The sequence below is a fragment of the Rhipicephalus microplus genome, chromosome X, assembly GCF_043290135.1.
Source record: "Rhipicephalus microplus isolate Deutch F79 chromosome X, USDA_Rmic, whole genome shotgun sequence".
Lineage (NCBI taxonomy): Eukaryota > Metazoa > Arthropoda > Arachnida > Ixodida > Ixodidae > Rhipicephalus > Rhipicephalus microplus.
Window position 1 is genome coordinate 340112810 of NC_134710.1, and position 22856 is coordinate 340135665.

Genomic DNA, 22856 nt, shown 5'->3' on the forward strand with positions numbered 1-22856 from the left:
AGTCGTTATTGACACGTCAGCCGCAAGGACATAGGCAGATTTTCTTTGGTGGGGGAGGGGCAGGGGGAGTGGGCACACCTCTTTTATATGGGCTTTTTCGTTGAGTATGCCATAGCCAAAAAAATTCGATAAAGGGGGGTGGGGGCACGGGCCTGATCTGGCGCCGCGACATGGCTAATCTAAACTTTACCTTAGTTTTGCTGTAAATCTATGAAATTAGGCTGATGTACCTCTTGGACTCTTTCGAATGAAGTGTCCGATGGCACGCACGACGCCAAGTACTGAATAACTATATCAGAAATATAAAAAAAACACAGAAAGGGCAAGATGGAAGCTTGCGATCAACAATCCATAAACAAGCATTCTGTTGAGACTTGTCTTCCTCAAGGCTAGAACAGAACTTAATTTTTTAGTGCTGGCGTGTCTACGCTTCGTACCCTTTCCTCAATACATAAATAACAATATGAAGATAATGCGAAAGACATTGCGTTGACAGACCCTTTTATGAAAAACTGCCCTATTTTCATCACCATCGACGAGTCGCTGGAGCTTCGTGGATGACAGGCAGTGACAGTTTTTGACACCTAATGTGACGAGGAGCTTCCTAGGCGTAGGACCAGCAATCATGATATACTAACAAGTGGTTCAGCAGCACAGCAAAGTATCACTTGGTATGTTTGTACACCCCCTTTTTCAGAGGCCGAGAATCACCTCTCGAAAATAGTGCGCTTTCATCAGTGACAACAACATCGTAAAACATTCTTGCATTGATTACATGTATACATTTGGTATATTGCCACAAGCTTTAGGATTGTTATGCGGACAAAGTCCTGTATTCAGGTATTGCAACTTTATTGTGCTTCTGTTTGTGTCGCCTCCCTGACAGTTAAATCATACTCCATTTGTTCTGATGTTCTTGTCTTTACATACCACTAAATTTGATTTTGGAGCACTGTGGGAAAGCTGAAAAAGCAGGTGTCCATTTTCCGAAAAGCACCATGCGAAAAACACCAGGCGAATTTAAGAAATAAGCTATTTAAAGAACAAATATTAGAAAAAGATGCACCCCAAACAGTGACATTTTGGTATCCCTCATAAGAGCTTTTCTCGTTCATGAAAAGCCGTTAGTTCATTTGGGGGTGGCTCTATGCCGGGTAGTTCAGAGTTGGAGGCACTCTCCTCAGTTAAACCTACACCCAATTGTAATATTGTGTTTTTTTCCTTTGACAGACGTTGATTTTCTGATTTGTTGAGCTCGTTGCAAAGACGATGTCGCTGTTCACTGTCAACAGTCGAAAAAGATGTGTGGAATGGTTTCTTCGTTGTCACAGTGGTCACAGACTGCGGTATCAGCTATCTCAACGCGGGAAGCGCAGGACAGCTGGCTATACTTTCAAGCATAGATATATGTATATGCGCTTTTCACCAAGAAAGAAAAGAAGCAATGGAGCAAATAGAACTTACAAAAAGTGTAGATAGAATCATGCAAGTCTACATAATATTGAAAATTGGTAAAAGTTCATGAGCACAGGTTTTCTTGATCTTTCGAACAACGGAAAAGACTTAATCTTGATCGTAAAATATGTTCTATCGATGACGGTCTGTTGTTTCTTGTGACAGCCCCAGCCTCTGGAACTTTCTGAAATCTTTTATCTACATACGTCTTATCACACAGACCTATCCGATGCAGTGCACAGAGCTTTATGATGGTCAAGAAAGAAGGCATGCTGATCGTTATCTGCAGTTCACGCAGCACTTTGGATATGACAACTTGTGAAAAAGTATTTCAATTTCACCGCAAGGGTGATGTACTGAGTGTGGTAGCGACAAATTAAGTAAGGCTAAATTTAAGTAAGGCTAAGTAAGGCAACGGAACACAGCCGCTTTCGGTAGGAAAAGTGAAGCCGCAAAGTCGCTTCTCGTTGACAGCGAAGAACTTAGAAGGGTATGCAAGCCGTCCGTTGACGTCTGTCAATATAGCATTCGCCACCGCGTCCTTATAGTCAGCGTTCCCAATCACTGCTCAAACATCCCCCCCCCCCCCACATTCACCTCCTGCGCCTTCAAAGCAAATAGGACGTTTACGCTTTGCTTCAGCAGCATTTCATGGCATGTTTCACCCGTGGGTTAATCTTATCACATGCACCCTCTGATCGACAGAGATGGGCCGATCCGTTTGAACAGCCGTGTTCGTCCCCGCCGTTCACGCGCTGTTACCCACACGTGGATCATACGGTACACAATGGAATGATGTAGATGGAGACATTTAGGGGCGAAGATCCTTAAAGCGTGGGTCCTTCCTTTGTTGTTGTCGTACGCAGCCACCAGTGGCATAGACCTGCTCTAGAGCGGGTATGTGCCACATGGGATGCGAGATGGGAGATGACGGTACTTGGAGTGTTCACCAGATGGACGCACGGACGGACGCATGGATGGACAGACAGACAGACAGACAGACAGACAGACAGACTAGTAGACGAACGAATGGATGAATGGACGCGCGGAGTGGGTGTGTGCCACAGGAGATGCGAGATGACGGTACTTGGAGTTTTCACTAGATGGACGCATGGATGGACGGATATACAAACTAGAAGACGGACGAACAAATGGACGGACGGACAGACAAACAGGAGGGCAGACACACGGGCGGACGCACGGACAGACGGACGGATGCATGGATGCACGTACGAATGGTCGCGCGGACGGAAGGAAGCAAGAACGACGGACGGACGGAAGCACGGATGAGCTGACGGACGCTCCGTCACACTCATTATCATTCACTGCGTGGATATGCTGTCAGTTTTTACGGTACATGATGGCAATAGCAACGTCGACGGCGAGAACCTATAAAGAGTGTCAATATATTTGACATCACAATAGACCCTTTTCATAAATACGCCGCCCGGCAGTGAGCTTTTCGTCAGTTTTGAATTTTGAAAGGCTTCTGGGATAGAAGTCACCATGTATAGAGAGGGTGGTGTATGATGGCGTGAGACCGTCCGTGAGACCGCTCGTGCTTCAAGCCGACTCTCCTCTGTTGCCGAAATCCACCGCGCCTTGCTTTGCGAAATAAGTGTGCTGTACTACGGCGTTTTGATGGCCGACCGACTGGTCGGACCAATGATTTTGCGTGGCTGCTGCGACTGTTAAGATCTGAGCTGGATCAGCTGGCAGCAGCTTCGGCATCGACGAAAAAAAGCTCGTCGGAGCTACAAGCTCCTGACTGAAAGCTACGTCGTAGCGTCGTCCATAAGTATGTACCTGTTACGACCAACAAACGTAAACGGCTACGATCAGCTCTGTCAGTTTCCTAACATGTGCAGTGTTAATTGTCGTCGTGAACGCGTTGTGTTGGCGAGCAAGTGTTTGCTCGCGCGTTCTTTTGTGTGCGCTTAATCGCCTGTGTCGGTGTGCTTGCTGGAAACGAAAATGCTTTTAATATGAGATTGAACATCTGAAAAAACGGATAAATTAACCAGCCACATTTAGGAAGTGTAATCATTTAGTAGGTACTGTTCGAAAAAACGGAATGGGTGCACTTTTATTAATATTTTATAGATGCGTGCTTTGGAAGAGACGCGTGTCATTTTTGTGTGTGTTCAACCTAATCTGCTCCGGGCGTGCCACCTCATGCATGGCCGCGCATTCATTTAGTAACCTCGATGTCGCAGATCCTGGCGGCAGTTCTCGTAGCGCATGCCGAGAAACCGGAGTCGCTACGATACGTTCTGTCAGCTTCCTGTACTCATGAGGCCAAGCTCAGCCGTGCATACTACGCAGAAAAATTGTCTCGGGTTCACCGTTGTGCTGTTCTACCTTCTTTTGCACTTTAAATAAACAGATAAACAGAAAAATATAAAAAATCTGGGGTTTTACTTCCAAAAAGGGTTTCACTTAAAAAAACAAGATATGGTTATAAATGACGTTGAACAGATAGATGGCTAGATGAAATTATTACGGCATCACTTTGCGTAATGGCATTCTTGGCGTGCTTACATAGGTGTCGTAAATGAATAACGAGGAAGGAGTCGAGAAAACGCACAAAATTACGTGCCTGATATATTGCATAGCTAGCGCAACAGCCTTCAATGTATTACACGAATGCAACAAGAGTATGTGGTGTTGCAGTGCAAGCTTTAAAAAAGTGCCAGCCACAAAAGTATGTCTTTTTTTACGATGGGATTGACATGGGTAGAGGTCAAAAGGAGTTGTCGCAAGCATTGGCTTGAATGATCTGGTGATCGTGCAGTTTGTGTGTGTGTATGTGTTCATCTGTGCAGCAGCGGTAAAATCAAGCCTATTTGTTGTTCTGACTGCATGTGGTCTGTCTTGTTGTATAAACAGTCCACATTCTTTGTACAGGGAAGATTCTACCGGAGCCAGAAGAAAACCCAGGCGCCATATCTCGTTCACATAACTAAATGTGGGGACGGCAGAGTACTTGGCAGTAACTGCCAATGTCTCGCAGGCAAAAGTAGCTGCAACCACACTCAGGCCCTCTTTCAAGTTGTTTTCTTACTCCATGAAAAAGGCTTCCACGAGGCTCCAGACCAATCGTCATTTACAGATTTGCCGCAATATTGGAGACGGCCTCGTACGCAGCCTTTGAAAGCTAGCCGCCTGCAAGGTGTTGATTGGAGGAGAGTTGGGGAAGGTGGCCGAGACGTTCCATTGCCGAGCCGACTGGACTTGAAGAAGTTGAAGTCACGCGGCGTTGAAGAGAAGAGGAGCAACGTCATGCTTTTTGCGAATGACTTGGCTAAGGCCGGAGCCGATAATATTTGGCCTGCTGACAACCGTGCACCAGTGTGCGCTGCCAAATGTGGGACTGTTTTTGAATGATCACCTCTGGCGTATCAGCAGCCTTTGATTCCGCGTGGATTTGAAGTGCTTCTGTGCGAGTCGCTCACAGAAGTTCTGAACTTAAGTGAGCCACCACGACTACCCAAGGACATGGTGCCATTTACAAACAGCACACAGTGGGCAATCCCAGGTGATATGAAGGAAAAGCAGGAATGCGTCTTCAAGGCACACTGAATCCTTTATTTTCATAAATACACGCACAGTGTGCTCCCACATAATTTCAACCCAAACATTTGAAATGAAAGGTAGAATGGGACTACATTGAACATAATGCATAATTTTATAGATAACTTAAGAATACAGAGCTTTTTCAACGCAGCTTATAGTCATAATCAAGTAAAATCGCAGTTTCCGCCTAGCTTTTGACTGAGCTTTCACTAACATCCATGCCTAACCATCATACGTGCTGTGTTTTGCAACCGGTCACACCGAGATGCTGAGACATGGTGACTTGTAAATGGTGACAGAAGCACCAAACCATGTCGCCTACCATTAACTTTTCTATAGTGCAAATATGCGCTAGCACGTGCCATCATGCATGTTGGCTGGTTGTGTGAGGACTTATTAGTAAGGGCATTTGAACATTCAAAATTTTCGAACAATTTTCTAATAGTGCTGGTTGTTTTATTCGCACTGGAGTTTTATTATTCGAAGTATTCGAAGTATTCGAAAACTAATACGGTCAACGTCCGATTGACAGGAACGTTTTCAGATTTTGAATATAGTTCACCACAATACACACATGTATCGCGGCAAAGCTGTTTTTAGGCTATACTACGATAGCAAATTCATCAACTCAAGAAGGCGCTGGTTAGGACTCGAAGACGGTAGACACAGCAGAGGTGGGAGTTCAATAATGCCATCGCAGCCCTTGAATTCGGGCCTGAAGTCCAAAAAATTGGCTACAGAAAACTTTCAGCATCCAAAACTTCTAGTGTTCTTGTGCATGGATGTTTATGGGGCAGATTACCAACTCCAGACTCAAAGAGAGCAAGCATATCGTTGTCCTCCAAATTAGTTGGGCCGCCACAAATGTTGAAGAAAGAGGAGAAGCTGAGTGAATGGCAGCTCTGCCTTTTGTGCGTAAAGTGTTGTTGACGGCACTTTGGTTGCACCTGATCATTTAAATAGATGCAATTTCGCCTCTGCATTGCTTTATTCTTGATAAGAAAACTGCGTCTCTGATAATCATATGGAGGTTCTGGGATGCTAAACCCCACATATCAATCAATTTATAAAATACTACGAAACACCACCTCTCCAGTGCTTCACAAACATATACAAAATGAACAGTTTTATTTTGATATTTCCTCTGAATAAGCTTGGGGATCCGCTGCAACATTTTAAATGTAATCCAAATTCAAAGTATTCGAAAAGTATTTGAGAAATATACGAAAATCATTCAATTCGATTCTCACTCAGACATCAACATTTTAATTCACTTAGCACCGAAAGTTTTGCTATTCGCACAGCTCTACTTATTAGTGACCTAGACAGCGACATCCAGGAGCTGAAGTGCATTTTTAGGGCACATGATGTGCCCTAAACATGTTTAGTTTATATACGCAACTATACTACATGTATAGACCAAACTCATTCAGCATTTCCGCATGTTAAGTTTTCTGGCCCGTTCGGGGGAGGGGCGGATCCCGCCTAATACCAGTTACCCTGTGATGTTAAATTACGTCGTCAAGTCAGCTTAAAATACTTGCTGAACCTTTGGAGTCATAAGTTATGTAATAATCATTTTTGTGAGAAGCTAGTCTTCTTTTAAAAGCTTGATTGCATTAATTACTGAAAGCACCAGTGTGTCTACTTTGAACATTTTGCTTTCGTAACATTATCTTAAAAAAACGTTGCAGTGCAATTTGCTCCAACTTCCAGAAATGTTGGCTTCGTACAACGGTCCCTATTTGTTAAGAATTCCAATTGCTGCCGTGGTTTGTGGTATTTTGCTCGGAAACAAGGTGCATTAAAGTTACAGAGCCATGATATATTGTTTGTTGAAGCAAACCTACCTGTGTGCCAAAGCTGTCTTGCACCACGTGTAGTAAGTGTGTGAATATTTTCTTCTTGTGCAGATAATCACGCTCACACCTGTTGAAGCGCAGTTGTTGGAGGAAAACTCCCGACGACAGTGTAAAAGCATGACTGGGTGCCAAGAAAGGAAGTACTGGCTCACAGAGTCTAACTTTGGCACCGCACTTTTGCGGAGACAGTAGACAGATAAAGGTCTTAGTAACCTAACGTCATCAGAGGACCTATCTAGGGTCCCTGCTGTCAGGTGTGTGTGTGTGTGTGTGTGTGTGTGCTTCTGTACTTTTGCATGCTCAACACATTTACCCCGAGTAGTGGCAGAGGTGATTGCCCTGGATAGTGGCTCCTCTATTTTCAATATCAAAGCTATTTGAGCCAGCCGTAAGTTGTTGTTGACCTTGCCAGAAAACTATGACATCACGAACAGGTGCATGCTACAGAAACCTCACTATTCACCGCTGCAGCCTGGCATCCCGATGGGTGGGAGTGAAGACAGTAAAAAGCAAAAAATTCTTGTCGGAAGAAAGTTCTCCTTGAGGCAGGAATCGAGCCTGTATACCCTTGATCCACTGAGGAGGCATGTCTTGAATAAACAGTTTATGCCGTACATCCTGCTTACTGCTTGGACCAACCTATAATGTAGGCTGATTTTCGTTTAAATTCTTTAAAACTATAATGATAAAATTGCACCGAAATTTCGGCATATATATACCTGTGGCTTTTAAGGTTTGTCCAAGATACTAAGTGATAGGATGCACATGAAAATTGTTAATTACGCTGTGTTAATTTTTGCATTGGCAGCATAAGCTTCATTGAGCTCACAACAGCCTATTTCGGGAGTAATGTCCCTTGCCAGTGTTTTGTCACAGCCATTATTGCACGAAACGAAAAAAATAGGACAGGGTAGGTGAGCTTTAGCCCAAATCAAACCAGGGATCTCCTTAACCAAGATGGAAGCCCACAGATGGGAACACGAAGTGTGATAATCAGGATGAACAGTGTAAGTTCCACTGGAGACCAAAGGCGATGCGAAAATTGCCGTGACCCTCGTCGAGTTGGTACAAGATCGATGCAGCACAACCGCCTGGAGAACAGATGCACACCCACTGGACACGTAGCGTTTCGCATGTGTCTCTCATTGTTTGATTTTCTGTTGTTTGCTCTCTTATTACCAGTACAAACAGGACGCTGAAAAATGTCGTCTGCTAAACGACGTATCTCGCATACAGCGCTGATGTAGCGGATTCGAGTTTTGTGGTTCACACGTTCGGCTAGCCCGTAGCGAGGCGTGAAACTGGGGTGGTGTTTGACGTAACTTTCCTTTCACCACCACGGTGCCAATGCACCTCAGCCGAATGTGCCATAAGAATATTATAGTCTCCGACACCACTTCTACGTGCTGCACGTCTTTGAGGCCTTTTTTAACACGTCGTTTGCATTCATCGATGAGCTTCGTGTAAGCTGAACCGCTAGAGCGGTAAGCACACAATGCAAATGTGTGTATATGCCCACACTTAAAAAAACATGAGAATCATTGGAGCAGCGAAAACTTTTATTTGAAAGTGATATTCTTGGTAAGAACGTGCCCACTTTGGTAATGTTTGATAAATGCAGGCACAAAGAGAGGTTCATTGCACTGCGAGACGCTAAAATACAGCTGTCATAACATGATTATAGATTACACACAAGAAACAAACATATAGGCAACAATATATATAAGAAGACCTACAGAAAAGTAAAATTGCAATAAACGCACTTAACTACACATACGGTGCACAACGTGACACGGCAGTAGTTGCCTCAGCCCTTTACTCCGGCATGAACCGAAAAATGTGTAGTGACAAATACGGGCTCTAAGAACGACGAAGAAGACGTTTGTTGTGGCGGAGGCTCGCGCTGCTGCAGCTGCAAGAAAAATGTTGGCTACGCTTTCGCGAGAAACAGTCACGAACAGTTGGTGCAGCAAAAACAACGCTATTTTAGGTGTCAGGAAAATCGTTAACGAAGCAGAAGTGTTTACTCAAAGATTACGCCCAAGCATTAGATAAGAAAGAAACATTTTTCTACATTCACCACTTCTCTCCTATTGTGCTCGTTAGAGCCTTAAGCAATTTTCTAATGGCACAGTTAACGATACTGAGCATAGCTGCACGTTTCACAAAATCTCACTCATGCAGTGAATCTCAATACATGTATAGCGGCTCAAAAAAAAATCTTAACAACGCGAGCGGCGACTTATTACCTTGAGGTAAGAAACAATTGTTTCGCAAATGTGCTGTGAAGCATTGCAAACAGTTTTCCTTCATGTGAAGCAATCGATAAAAACAGTATACGCTAAGTGAAGCGTACAAAGAAGATCATTGCGCTGAAGAGCACAATGACAGAAATATTAGGTTAAGGCTTCAATGACAAGGGCAATACGCACTTAACAATATATTGATAGCATTCGTACCCAGAAGTAGCCAAAGTGAGACACAGATGAAACAGGCGAAGACCACGGCGCACGCCTGGCACGTTATCGCACATCTTTTATAGCGTTTCCCTGCTGCTGCCCGTACTGAATTCTTCATTGTCTTAAATGATTATGAACACAGAGCATGACAACTTTGCCATCGCGTGGACGCCATGTGGACTTCTCTAGCATTTGATTCATGCCCGATTCCAGCGCGACAATATTGCACTGTATATTCACAGACAATAAAGACGAATTCAGGCCACTATCACAGTCGCAAAACACGTAGATATGTAATGCACTAGAAAAGATACTGTAGTAAATAATTAGTACCGTGTTTCCTTGAAGCAGGCTACCAGCAAAATTTGCTTGATCCAACCATGGTAAATCATCAGTGGCCAAGCTGTCCATGCTTGTAAAGCTATTGGAGGCGAAGAGGAATATGTGCTTGGGAAGTGTGACAAGCCTACCATTGGCCAAGAAAGGAAGGCAGTTATTGGCAAATCATTAGAAACACCCCTTTCGATGGTTGGCGCTGTTTTGGAATACCATGCAATAGCCAAGTATGTTCTTGGCATGAGGGTCAAGCATTTTGTCCGATGCAATTTCTGGTACAAATGTTTTATATTTTTGTATTGGCTGTAATTTGATGCCCGGAGACTTATTTTTACATTTTTGCATTCTCCTCCTTCCACACACAGATAAGTTACAAGGCCGCTTTTTCTAGTGTATCAGGATATTTAACACAAAATATATAAAGAAAATATGCCATTTTTTTAATTCTTTCCTGATTTCTCCTGATTTTGAAGTGTTGATTGAGCTTGTGTTGGAGTCTTCTATCGTATTGGCATACCGTCCTTGCATAGGTGCACGTTCTTGATCTGAAGCATCCGAAACACCTGCATAAGTTTTGTTTATTAGGGTGTCTTTTACCTGTAAAATAAGAAAACAAATCATGAGCTTCTCTTCTCTAAAAAGCAGTCACTTAGGCAATCGTTTTCTCCAATTTTCAACAAAACACACAACGGGAGCATTTGTTGGGCGGCTAATTGCTTATGCATGCTTATGAGTACGACAGCACCTACAAAAACAAAAACTTGTTGAACAGCATGACAATTTTCTTTTTTACTTTCAACTACAAGTTCATTACTGGAGTAGCATGCATAGTCATGCTAGAACCCCATCAATATGAATGAAAAAATTAGGCAAAACAATTTTCAAAAAATTCAATCTGCACACTATTTTTCTTAACATATATTCTGTCAATTGAAAAAGACACTTTTTTATGATGGTGTTATGGAAGTAGCATTGGCACACGAGCACTCTCTATATAGTGTTTTTTTTTTTTCCTGTATGTACGAAATTTTATGTTTATGAACATTGCTGAGGTAGTCAATGAGCCTTTATTGAATAAAGTTATTTTTGTCACACAGTTTTTGTTGACAGTCATGTCGCTTAGCTGTGAAGATGACTGTTAAACAATGAAATTGGTTATGTTCTCTGGCTCTCAGCTCCTACAACTCGAAAAGCTGACACAACAGAAAATGAGATTATACAACAATTGAAGTGGTGAACATATGGTAGCAGTGCAACTCTTTCATTGCTTATTCATGCTGCAGATGGCACAAGCTGACTTTATTAAGGGAGTTTGTGCTGACTTATTATTATTTCTGTATATACAAACAGAAAAAAAAATTTATCAGTAGGTCAGGTTTCGAAGCAAACATCAGCGATGTAGTATGTTCAATATTTTTGTGCTAGTGAAACATTTTCTAGAGAACTGCAATGACAATATCACAGCACGGAGAAGGCTACATAGGAAAAATTCATGAGGATGCTGCCAATAAAATTTGCTAAGGTTAAAGGTTGAGCAACTTCGTCCACAAAGCAAAAACAAATGGCAGACCCCGCGTACAGTGGGAATCGATTATATGCGAAGCAAGAATAAGAGAGGCTGATATGTCACTTTAAAATCAGCACAACGTTACGAGGTGGAGGTAAATGTTGCCGTACATGACTTCCGTGTCATGATTACCATGTTAATAGGTGTCGTTTACTTTAGTCATGTATTCACGTCACGCGATACCGAACTTAGCATATGTGGAGCTAGCGAAACGGCTGCGAGCACGCTATTAGCGTGGTATGTTGTCATGTTCTTACATGACACGCGTGTCAGGATTATCATGTTTCCACCCGTCATATATTTCGTCATCTGTTGATGTCGCGTAACACCAAATTTGATATATGTGGAGCTATCAAAATGGCTGCGAGCGCATCATGCAGGGCCCAATATACTCCAATGTAGCGTTGACGTGCGCGCACACTGGGCACAGCAACGCTACGTTAGCAAAACACGAGCACTCTATAGTCTGACGCCCGGCGCGACCAGCGTCCATTGGCGCGGCCCGACGGCAACCGGCGTGAAATTCGTGCCGATGCGTTACCCAGACCACGCTGCGTCTCCCTCTTTTCGTGACGGAGGAACGCCGGACGCGTTGAAACGCACATGCGTCAAAGCAACGCAGCACAGCGCGTGCCTGCGAGTATACAGGAGGACCGGCGCCAGGCGTGGCAATGCCGACGTGACGCGACGAAATGAACGCCGGTGAGCACGTGCACCGCATTACGTCGAAATGTATTGGCACCTTCACTGTGGCATGTAGTCTTGTTCTCACATGACACGCATCTCATGATTAAAGTGTTCGCACCAGTCACATCTCTTCATCATCCATTAACGTCACGTAATACCAAATTTAGCATATGTGAAGCTAGCCAAGCGGCCGTGAGCGCATCATGAGTGTGGCATGTAGTCATGTTGTTACATGACACCCATGTCGTGATTGTTATGTTTGGGTGTGTCATTTACCTATGTCGTCCGTTCGTGTCGGGTAATACCCAGTTTGGTACATGGGAAGTTAGCGAAATGGCTGCGAGTGCATCATGAGTGTCCATGTAGTCATGTTGTTACATGACATGCATCCAATGATTATCTTGTTTGCACCAGTCACATACCTTTGTCATCCATTCAAGTACCGTAATACCAAATTTAGTATACGTGACGCTGGCGAAACGGCCGAGAGCGCATCATGAGCCTGCCATGTAGTCATGTTGTTACATGACACGCATGTCGTGATTTTCATGTTATCGTCTGTCGCTTGTGTTCGCCATTTAATCATGTCATACCACACCAGTTTTGCAACATGTCATGTGAACGAAACCACCGCAAGAGCTGCAGGGCCATTAAATGTAAATTATCACAAGATTTTCATTTGATTAGTCGAATACGTTCTTCACACAGTCATGTTATGCCATATCAAGTTTGGTATCGATACCATTATCTAAATGGCTAGGAGAGCTAAATGTCCTAGGTGGCTAGATGGATGGACGGACGGACGGAGGGACGGATGGATGGATAGATGGATGGATGGATAGATAGATAGATAGATAGATAGATAGATAGATAGATAGATAGATAGATAGATAGATAGATAGATAGATAGATAGATAGATAGATAGATAGATAGATAGATAGATAGATAGATAGATAGATAGATAGATAGATAGATAGATAGATAGATAGATAGATAGATAGATAGATACGCTCAATGTTGCTGAAGTTCGCTAATAAATGCTTCGCATTAAAAAAAACAGTGCGAAAACGACAGGAAAGAAAACGACACAGAACAGAGCGCTGACTTACAAGTAATCTTTATTGAAACATATGAGCACATTAATATCATGACAGGTGAAACACGGGTGACTACTACAATCTCGAAAATGTTGCTTTAATGTCAACATCACCATATCGCCACCCTGTCCCACAATGCACGTGTTCATCTCAAAATGAAAAGCGATCTCTTTCTGAGAGCGGGGTTATAGACGCCCTGCTAAAGAATTTATCATTAAAAGGGCCCTCGAATACTCTTCAAGCCCCCATGTTTTACTCGAGGGTTGTGTAGACAAAAGTAAGGGCAAACTAATGCAGCAAAAACAGCAGCGATAACAGCATGCATTCTGAAGTTATTCATCTTAGAGTATTGGAAATACAAGAAAAAATGCCGACCCTCAACTCGATTTTCGCGGGGTCACTTGACCACATTTCACTCGCCCATGACACCGGAAGGCTGCCCCAATAAAATAAGCTGGAAGCGCCAACGTAGGGGAAGTTCACACCCTATTTTTGCTTGTTCTTTTTTAGATGTAATTTTGACCTTGTTCCCGACGCCTGGTTTGCCAGAACGTGAGCTACTTTTACTAAGCAAGGTATTTTATGCTGTTTTTACAAAATTCCGAGTCACTCACTCCTCTTATTGTGAGAAAGGAACGTGTGTAACGGCTATGATAGCCAAATACTGTCGACCCTTTGCCCGTTGAGCCGCCTCACGAACAACATAAATGTACTGCACCCCTTCAACGGCACATGTGCGGAAAGAAATGGCTCGCAAACATCTAAAAGCAAGACGAAATGGACATCCGACCCGCGCAAGCCAAAACTCCAGTCATTGACGAAATGGCAACCAGCGTCTCGGTCTGTAGTCGCAGTGATCTTGTGTGTGTGTGTGTGTGTGTGTGTGTGTGTGTGTGTGTGTGTGTGTGTGTGTGTGTGTGTGTGTGTGTGTGTGTGTGTGTGTGTGTGTGTGTGTGTGTGTGTGTGTGTGTGTGTGTGTGTGTGTGTGTGTGTGTGTGTGCGCGTGTGTGTGTGCATGTGTGTGTGAGTGTGTGTGTTGCCGCGTCTGTTCAGGGTTCAATAAAAAGCACAGAGAAGAAAAATGAAACAGCTTAGTGCCTTCAGTTTCGATCCTACACTATGATCGCTTCTAACGTTACATTTATCCAATCATGTGGCGGCAACCTTCCGGCGTCATTTCCGCCTGCAAAGTTTTGGCGAGCGCCACTTCGTGGGGATGTGGTTGGCAACGGTATAGCGTTTTTATTGCGTGATTAAAGTACTAAATAATATTATATCATCGTTTAGACCTATGCTAAAATAATCTGCAGCTATCTGCTTATGCAAACCACAAATAAATATTAGGTGCTTCAATAGTGTTGGAGGGCCCCTTTAAGGCATGCAATTTCAGCCGCTTCAAATATTTCTTTTGTTTTTCTTTTAAAGACGATTGTCTTTCTTGGTGACCTTCAACGGAAAAAGTTTGGTTTGTCTGTCTTTCTGTCTGTCTGTTCCTTTGTCTGTTTGTCCACTCTTAACGGCATCGTGTACTTGAAACGGTCGACCCCATCCTCAGTGCCCACCAATGTTGCTCAAGGTTGAGCGTTCATTCTTGTGCACTTCTCAATTAAAAACAATTATTGCACATGTCTGGGACACCATAATAACACGTTTATATTCTGCATGTGCGTCTTTTACTAGAAAAGGCTACATAAGTAATTTTAAGGACCGTAGCACTTATCACAATGCGCTGACCATGCAACGCTTGCACGGACCGGGGAGTGTTTCCAACGCGTTGCTAAGACAAGGTGGTCGGGGCACCTACCCGTCACCTTGCGTTCTACACCTTATCACCTTTGAGATGGGCGCGCACACCCGTCTCAGAGCCACGTGCTTTGTTTTCTAAGAAAATGCCAGATGGCGCTCATGTCTGACGTGTGACGTGATTTGATGCACTTGTTCGCCTCCGCTGCACGCTCGAGGAACTCTAACGCAGCGCCCCCAGAATACCACTCACCAATTTTCTTGCGCAGAACATTAAATGTCTTGTTCACTCTCTCCACACGCAAGACTATCGTCTTTCAACGATATTGGCAGAAATATGCAGATACAAGGCCATTTTTTGTGTGTGCGAGGAAAGGACTTTAGGGATGCAGAACTGTGATCTACAGCCACAATTCCTACAGTGAATGCCAAGGTGGCCACTAATAACGTTTGTCACATTATACTCGTGCTCCTTTGAACTTATATTTACGCACCTTCGTGTTTGTCCCATGTATCTATTTTCACGGCACAGCGCGATCGAATACACCACACTTTCTGCGCATTGTACTAAACTGGGTTTATGATTTATTGCACAGAGCTGCTGCTTGCTTGGGGGTTTGTTTACTTGAGCACACCTGGATGACAGCTCTTCCGGCGCGGGCAATGGCACTCGGACGTTAGCCTGCTTCTCTATCTTTTTCATGTTATGCGCAATCCCATGCATATATAGGATTACAGTAAACTTTTCAGTTTTGTTGCAATCCGATACTGATTGACAGTCCTGGGTATTCCGTGGGTTTTTAGAAGAGATTCCGTGACAGAAATCAACCGATGTAGAGAACAATCTGCTGCCTTAAGACGTTCTGGCTGTTTGCGGAAGCTCTTTGAAATTAAGTGGACACAACTTTATTAGGGCACTAATAAAGCACGTTGTGCCAACAGATCTCTTCATCGACTTTGAACGGCAGGAATTAACAGGTAGCAATGGCTTGCTGGCACAAGTAAACAAACCCGCAAGCAAGCAGCACCTCTGCGCAATGAATCATAAACCTAGCTTTGTACAATGCGAAGAATTTGTAGTGTATTCAATCCCGCTGGCCTGTGGAAAAAAATACATAAACAAAGCATAAAGGTACGTAAATATAAGGTTTAAGGAGCATCGATATAATGTGAAAAACACTATTGGCGGCCACCTTGGCAGCCAAAATAAGTATTGGGGCTCTACACCAAAGTTTCGCGACACTAAGGCCCTTTACAGGCACAAATCAATGAAAACAAGAAAACATTTAAACAGGATGAAATCGCACGCCTTCCATATAGATGCGTTAGTAGGGTGACCCTCTTTGAGAAAGGATTGATTTTTTTATTTTTAAGACGAACTTGTGCGTTCTCAGACAGTGTACTCATAGAGTGACATTGATGTTACAGCAACATTTCTGATTTTGTGGTGATCGCATGTGTTCTGTCTGTTATGATATCAAAGTGTTCGCATTCCTAAATAAAAATTAGTTGTAAGTCAGCGCTCTGTTCTGTCTCCTCCTTTCTCTTCCTGCCGTTTCTGCGCTGTACGTGTTTTTCTTTTTCCTGTGCTAATAAAAGCGAAAGCAAGAAACAAATTTGTTTTTTGTTGATGCTTACCAAGCAGACACAGCAACACATCTGCCAAGCCTAAATGAAAAATTTTTCACAGCGGCCCAACAGTACTTCTTTGTCATCACCTTGGATACAATACGGTGGAGCTCCCTGTGCATATTCAGCACTGCTTACATTTTCTAGGAACAAATAGCTGATATGTGTAACAAAAAATAATACATAAATTAGAAAATTGATAAAAAAACCTTACACATGCTTAAAAGCTCAGATAATGCCTGTGCCATCTCTTGTGGTTGCGGTGCGTACAGAAAGATAATCTTTCCATAATGAAACAGCATCAGTTCATCAAAATATTCATTCTAAATTTTAGGCAGTACTTGTGTGGGCAGACAAAAAAAGCGATGCGTTCATTGTAGAAAATTGTGCCTAAAATTCACAAATTCCAGTAAGTATTTCGGCCTGATTCCGTTCTTGTAAACAGCATTTTTTGTGCAAATTTCATAAAGCTTCTCTTGGACAACTGTAATAATCGTGTTTTTGTGGAATTTATAAATATTTTTACAAGTGGCACTCGCACCATGCCAGAAAATACAACAGATTTACGTTAAGCATAATACAATTAGCTGATGCTCGCTCATTTATGACAGATCATAAATGCAAATTAAAAAAATGCATTACAACTAGAATAGCATGGCTCACCAATGCTGCATACTTATTGACCAACTACCACTTGAAAAGTGTGTCATCATTTGAAATTCCAATTTTTTCGATGTCAATAAGTGAAATTCTGAAGTAGCTGAAACTAAAATTTCATCATAAATTTTTTCCCACAAGCTTGCGTTGGCGTTCGTTTCCACAAATGGCACGAGAAAATCATGGAACTAGGCTGGTGCAAATCCTTCGAGAAGCCGCGACAAATTCTCCAGCTCTAGCGCTTATTCGGAACCAGCCAGGCACGACACGTGCTTGGAGAACATCGCATAGCAGAGACAGCACCGCCTCAAGGTCGAAATGTAAAGAATCGTAGACGAGCATGTGTACACCCGTTGACAAAGTAAGTCGGGACGTGCGAGCGACGACCGCAATCCGATAAAACTAAAGCCCCTTTAGATAAATCTACATAGCCACGCCATCTGACCTAGAGAGTGCATGTCCTTTCAATTTCGCAGCCATATCTTTTTTTACTCTTTCGCAGCATACCAGTGATTACATATAGCGTTTCGTGCTAGGCGTCACCTTCCTAATTCCGTGACGTGGACAGTTCAACGGAGGCACGGTGGCAATGAAGTGACTCGCTCCGCCGTGATTGAAGAAATAGCATATCTCGTCTCCTGTGCCACACACATCATTATTTCTGTTCTCTGCACATTCCTCTAACATGAAGCGTACCATGTGATAGTGAAACACTAACGGGGGCATCGAAAATGAAAACTTATTGGTCTAAAAATTAAAGAATTATTGCCGTTTCATCATCATGATCATCAGCGACTACGTCCACTGCAAGACAAAGGCCTCTCCCATGTTCCGCCAGTCAACTCGGTTCTGTGCTTGCTGCTGTCAATTTATACCCGCAAACTTCTTAATCTCATCTGCCCACCTAACCTTCTGTCTCCCTCTAACCCACTTGCCCTCTCTGGGAATCCAGTTAGTTACCCTTAATGACCAGCGGTTATCCTGTCTACGCGCTACATGCCCGGCCCATGTCCACTTCCTCTTCTTGATTTCTACTATGATATCCTTAACCCCCGTTTGTTCCCTAATCCACTCTGCTCTCTTCTTGTCTCTTAATGTTACACCTACCATTTTTCTCTCCATTGCTCGCTGCGTCATCCTCAATTTAGCTGAACCCTCTTTGTAAGTCTCCAGGTTTCTGCTCCGTAGCTAAGTATCGGCAAGATACAGCTTTTATATACCTTCCCCTTGAGGGATAATGACAATATACCTGTCATAATTTGAGAGTGCTTGCCAAATGTGCTCCCCCCCCCCCCTTCTTATTCTTCTAGTTACTTCACTCTCGTGGTTTGGCTCCGTGGTTATTACCTGCCCTAAATAGACATAGTCTTACAACTTGAAGTGCACTATTACGTATCTCGAAGCGCTGCTCTCTTCCGAGGTTGTTGTACATTACTTTCTTTTCTGCAGATTAATTTTAAGACCCACCTTTCTGCTCTCCTTGTGTAACTCCATAATCATGAGTTGCAATTCGTCCCCTAAGTTACTCAGCAGTGCAATGTCATCGGCGAAGCGCAGGTTACTAAGGTACTCTCCATTAACTTTTATCCCTAACTGTTCCCATTCTAGGCTTCTGAAAACCTCCTGTAAGCACGCGGTAAACAGCATTGGGGAGATTGTGTCCCCCTGCCTTACAACCTTCTTGATTGGTATTCTGTTGCTTTCTTTATGAAGCACTAGGGTAGCAGTTGATCCCCTGTACATTTCTTGCAGGATATTTATATATACTTCATCGATGCCCTGATTCCGCAGTGTCTGCATGACGGCTGATATTTCTACTAGATAGAGTGAAATTGTTGAACCACGTGCGTGAACAGGTTCAGGCACTGATCGGCAAGTTTTATGACAGGATACCAAACGACGCAAGTCTTCGCAAGTATTATCTGTAATCACGCTTTTTCGGAGCTTGAAATATCCTATATAGAGAGCATGTAAATCACAACACGCTCCACGTGGCTCCAGAAAGTTACGAAAACGCGTGGCAGCGGTTATGTACTCAAAAAAGCTGACTGACAGCTGAAAAGAACAAAGAGTCTTAATGAATGAGTAGACGTTCCCTGCTTCTCTGTACTCAAAGCGTGAGGTCTTCAAACCACGATAAAACGAGAAGGGCGTTTGAAATTTGCGCCCAAGGATAGAACACGAGAAACTGATCGATATTACTTGACATCACCTTCTTCATAATTTGCATCATCGTGCCGTGAGAAAAAAAAAGCCTGTGCGCCTAACATTGAACGAATTTTGTCACGCAGAACAAGCTAATTTTTCCCCACTACCAACGACGCTTACGTAGACATTGACACGTTTCTGCGAAAGTAGCTTATAGCACCAGCCAGTTAAATGAAAAGCTCTGCGAAAGTAGCTTTTAACACCAGCATATTAAATGAAAAGCTCGGCTGCTCTGCGTTGTCTGTGAAGCGAGCCACGTACACTTCAGCGAAACCGTGCCCCGGTTCAAATGAGCGCGTGACGGAATGAAAAAAGCAACGGCTAGTACGAAATGCTACATGTAATCAATGGTACGCTGCAAGAGAGTATAAAGATATGGCTGCGAACTTGAAAGGGCGCGCATGAGCACTCTCCACGTCAGAAGGCACGGCGATGCAGATTTATCGGATTCCGGTCGTCGCTCGCATTTCCCGACTTATTTTTATTGTGATAGCATTTATGTGGACACTCTCGGCTGGATTTTGCCGCAGGCGTCGACGGCATGCACCATATATGTATACGTATCTATGTATATATGAAAACGCAAGAAAGTAAAAAAATTCTTTAAAAATTGGCCCGATTTTACATGTTACACTGTGAATGCAGTCGAAAGAAGATAGTCTTGCATCTGAAGAGAGTGAACAAAACATTTATTTGATATTCTGCACAAGAAAATCAGTGAATGGTATTCTGGAGGCGCTGCGTTAGAGTGCCTTGTGCGTGCAGCGGAGGTGAAGGACCGCATCGAGACCCGTTAGGATTACTGTATATGCTCCCTAAAGGTAGCATATACAGTAACTCCAAGGCACGTTAGACACGAGCGCCATCTGGCAGCTATCTTCGAAAACGAAGGAAGGCATGCGCGCCTGCGGAGAAAGATGCGTGCCATTCTCGGAGGCGATAAGGTGTAGAACGCAAAGCGACGGACAGGTGCCACTACCGTGTCTTTTTAGCAAAACGTTGGTAACACTTGCCTTTTTCGTTGCACTGTCAGCGCAGTGAATTTAGCACTACGGTCCTTAGAATCCCTTGTGTGTGCCTTCTCTAGTATAAAGGCACACATACGAAACATCGACATGTTATTGTAACTCAGATATGCGCAATGATTGCTTTTTAATTAACTATCGCACAAGTATGAACGGTGAATCTTGAGCAATATCGGTGGATGTGGCGGATGGGGTCGGTCGTTTGAGGTATCGTTGAGGGCAGACAAAAAGACAAACGTACACACAGACAGACGGACAGACAGACCAATTTTTTTTGTCGAAGGTCCCCATGAAAGACTATCGTCTTTAAAATTAGCCGCAATTTCAGTGTGTGTGATCGAAGAGATTACAATCTTTGCAGCTGCTTTTTTTTTCTTTTTCGAGTCGTACTGCCGTGGCTGTGGCTGCAGTTTTTTTCTCTTGCGGAAGACGGGAGTGCGAACAGTGGTGTGACGTAGCTTTGGCCTGGGAAATGGAACGATACTTGCTTTTGAACAGAAGAGGGGAAAAGAAAATTTATTCAAGCCTGCATCGCTCGTCGTGATGGTTTCACGCGCCTTACCTTCTGGGGCCCCCGAACGTGTACACGGACCTTTCTTTAGAGTAAACTGGTCGGCTTCCCTCATTTCTCTGAAAATACAGTTGCCTTAGGTGGCGTAATGTTTGTGCATTTTATGGCTTATTTATTTTGTTACGTTGTAGTGAACTTTTGCTTATTTTGGGCTAGAAGCTGTTCGTCTCTAAATACATGCTGATACAATACCTACTTTGAAAAATGTTCACAACAACAAGTAACAAAACAGAGCGAGCAGTGCAAAAAACAGAACAATGCCAACTTATCTCGAAAATTATTTTGGAAAGGAGATGAGGCTAGGCTTACCTTAAAGACAGGCCGCAACCATGCGAACTGTTAGATCCCACTTTCCTATAAGTATGATGATGAGCATGCACTGAAATGCAACAGTAATAATCTAAATTATTCGCTAAAGTTAGAAAATTGTCGTGAGGGGCACTGCCGATGCCGTCTACAAGAGTACCGAAATATAATTGGTTGACTCATACGTAAATTTTAAGGTCCCAAAACCACCATATTGTTATGAGAAACGCTGTAGAGTAGGGCTCGGAAAATATCGACCACCTGGGATTTCTTAATGTGCACCCGAACCTGAGCAGATGGTCCTACAACATTTCCGCCTCCATCAAAAATGCAATAGCCGCAGCCTGGATTCGATCCCGCGATATGCGGGTACCGCAATAAGATTATTTCAGTCAAAAATTGCTTTTGAATTTTTAAGCAAAGGTAGAGCTACCGATTTAAAAATATACAGAAAACTTTGGCCAGTTTTAAACTTTGTTCGCGTCAGGGAGGTGTGTTTTATCATGCTGTGGCTGTCTCACACCGGATTATATCAGATGTGCTTCATGACATAGAGCGCTCATCCTCTGTTGGTCTGTCTGCATGTGTGTGTGCGTGCGTGTCTGTGTGTCAGTTTTCGAAGTTGCTTCTTCTCATAGACTTGCAGACTGTATAGTGTACATGGTTTGAGTTTTCAGTTTTCGTGCCTTTCGCATGATTTACAGTTCTCATGTATAAATATTTTTTATACTATGCAGGAAGCAATCAGCTCAACCCTTGCATCAACAATGAATCTGATGGATGATCCTTCGAGGATGGTGCAAAGATGTTCTCGGTGGCCATGCTTTCTTAGTTTGTCGTGCATCGTCTTGCAGATATGGTGTTCATTTTTAAGCACTGCGCTTCAAACTTGAGTGCTGTTCCTTCCACCTGATCTCTCTTATTTTGTTTTGGTGGCTTTTTACACGTTCGTTTACTCTTGTCTCCTTTTCCTAAATGCTGGGTAATCACCCAGAATCGGCAGCTTATTCTGAATAAATAAATGAAAGACCAAGAACTCAGGTGTTTCCTTGAATTCAATCTGCTAGAGCTGGGTGAAAGAAGTACACAGTACCTCTACAGTGCTTGCTTGAGAATAGGGACTTCTTTCATCTAACCAATGGTGAAACAATCAGGATAGAATAAGTAAACAGCGGAGCAAACACTTTAAAAAAGTACTGGTCCGCTTTGCTGAAATTCCCTCCGCACGAAATAAGTACATTCGTAAAGTTCTCTGTAGGTAACACACAAAAGCTCCGGATAGCCGGAGTGAAAAACCCGCGAAAAATTCTCCAGAGGGGCCACGTAATGAGTCCGGCCAGCCAGAGGAAAATGCCAGTAAAGAGTACTCCAGCGTCACCACGCTATTGCTCCGGCGAGCCTGGGCAAAAATTTTGTTCCGGATATCCCGAGCGAAAATCGCTTTGAATAGGGGGGATGCTAAAGGACAAGCGTTTTACTCCAACCTCGGCATAATTTTTTTTACAGTGTAGTGAGGATTGTCTTTCATGGTTGTTCTTAAGAGCCTCATGCATGAACTCACATCCTTACAAGAGGACAGTAGAACAAGGCTTGGGATATCTGGCAGAGTGACATATTGGGTCAGTTGGTGGGGTTCTATGATAACTATATTAAGCAGCGTTTAGACACAGAACAAAG

At 43.3% G+C, this 22856-nt stretch overlaps 1 protein-coding gene across 1 annotated transcript in view; it reads right to left on the reverse strand.

The window, feature by feature from the left end:
- Positions 1 to 8450: 8450 nt before the first annotated feature.
- LOC142777265 (uncharacterized) overlaps positions 8451 to 22856 on the reverse strand; it is a 38629-nt gene continuing 24223 nt past the window's right edge. The window contains exons 5-6 of the transcript XR_012887997.1: positions 21183 to 21252; positions 8451 to 10285 (exon numbers count right to left, since the gene is read on the reverse strand). The gene's annotated coding sequence lies outside the window, so the exon portion shown is untranslated. The remainder of the gene's footprint in view (positions 10286 to 21182; positions 21253 to 22856) is intronic.